This window comes from Podarcis raffonei, chromosome 2 (genome assembly GCF_027172205.1).
Source record: "Podarcis raffonei isolate rPodRaf1 chromosome 2, rPodRaf1.pri, whole genome shotgun sequence".
Taxonomy (NCBI): domain Eukaryota; kingdom Metazoa; phylum Chordata; class Lepidosauria; order Squamata; family Lacertidae; genus Podarcis; species Podarcis raffonei.
The window spans coordinates 59914890-59916619 of NC_070603.1; positions in this window are offsets into that span (position 1 = coordinate 59914890).

Genomic DNA, 1730 nt, shown 5'->3' on the forward strand with positions numbered 1-1730 from the left:
GCTCCTGTTAGTAAATGGGTGGCTAGAGTAGTGCATGCAGAATAAGGCTAGGCTGCTGTTTTCAGAATTTTCCCTAGTTAGCCCTTCTTAGCCAAGTAAAAACCAGTTTCTCGATTAGCAGACCTCATCCTCAGACATTATTTCTCAATTCAGGATATAAGAAATAAATGAATGCATCAGTTTAGTTGTGACAGGTATCTGATGAGAAAATATAGGAGAGGATAAAGGTTATGGGTGCATCTCAGAGACTAGAGAATTTGAACAAACAGGAAGGGATAGTAAAGGAGTAGAAGAAATAAAACCTGCATGATCCCTTTGCTTTACCAAAATAGCTAAAGAACATAGTCTGTAGACAAATCGGGCAACATAGTACTTTTCTTTAACAATTGGAATGTTATCTGCTGCTGCAACTAGACGACCAGGGGAAATGCTTTGGATAAAATATCACTCTGAAATAAAAATTGCTTTACTATTAGCACGGCAACACAGCTCCACTGAACCCCAAATATACTGTAAATTGTGATCTTTGTTTACATAAGGGGACTAACTCCCTGTTGATGTAGTTGGAAGCTTCAGCAGCCTTTGTTATGGTGGAACATACCATTCTCTTGGACCATTTATCTGTCAAGAATGGCAGTACAGTACCTCTGTTCATTTTGCCCAGTAGGACTCAGAGGATGCTTATTGTGGATTATTAACACTGTCACCATGTAACTTAGTATGAACATACTGGTTAAGAACATCTAATCTGGGACTCACATAACCTGATGGATCCTGTCTTCCTACATCATCCCATGCTACACGTGTGGTTGGGAAATCTAGCATGGATCTTTATGCTATCAGTGCACCAGATTAGGACAGTGATACCTAAGAACAGGGCACTTACCCCTGTTCCCCCTAGCGTACCCCATTGATCCACTTTCCTACTGAGGTGAGGAAGACTTTGCTTGACTGGTTTTGCCAAAGGAATAGTTTCTTTATAATTTTAGTGAGTTCTTAAATTATATTTTAACAGACCTGGGGTGGTTAATTTTAGTGGGACGCATTTCGTGTTTTATGTGAACTGCTTTGTACATTTAGGAACCAGACTTTAAAGTGTTTTAATTAAAAAGGCATTGTATCCAATGTGAATCATACTAAGACCAGACCCACTGAAATTAATTAAACTTAGGTTCATTCATTTCAATGACTCAAGAGTATAATTTAGCTTGATACAACTCAAGGAATGAAGCCGAATGTTGGAAGGCTCAGGACATACGAAATTAACTATGCATTGTGTGAAGAAGTAGTATAACTTATGGTATTTTTAATTTAAATGGAGATTAGACAAATTCATAATATCAATTGTTACTCGAAAAATGGCTATTTTGAGGATAATATCAGAAGCAGCAACTCCCTGAATGCCAGATGCTGGGAAGCACACAACACTCACATCATGCTCGTGGGCTTCCCATAAGCATCTGGTTGGACACTGTGAGAACAGAAAGCTGGATTAGTTGTGCTTTTGAGCTTATCCAGCTGGACTCTTCTTATATCCCTCTTCTGAATTTCTAGGTGACAAGTCCTTAAGAGTCATTAGGGACAGTTCCATATCTCAGGAACCCAGGAAACTGCCTTACAGCGGCTCAGATCCATTCATCCACCTAGCTCAGCATTGTCTATGCTTGTTGGCAGCAGTTCTCCAGGGTTTCAGTTTTTCCTAGCCCTACCTGGTGATGCCAGATATTGAA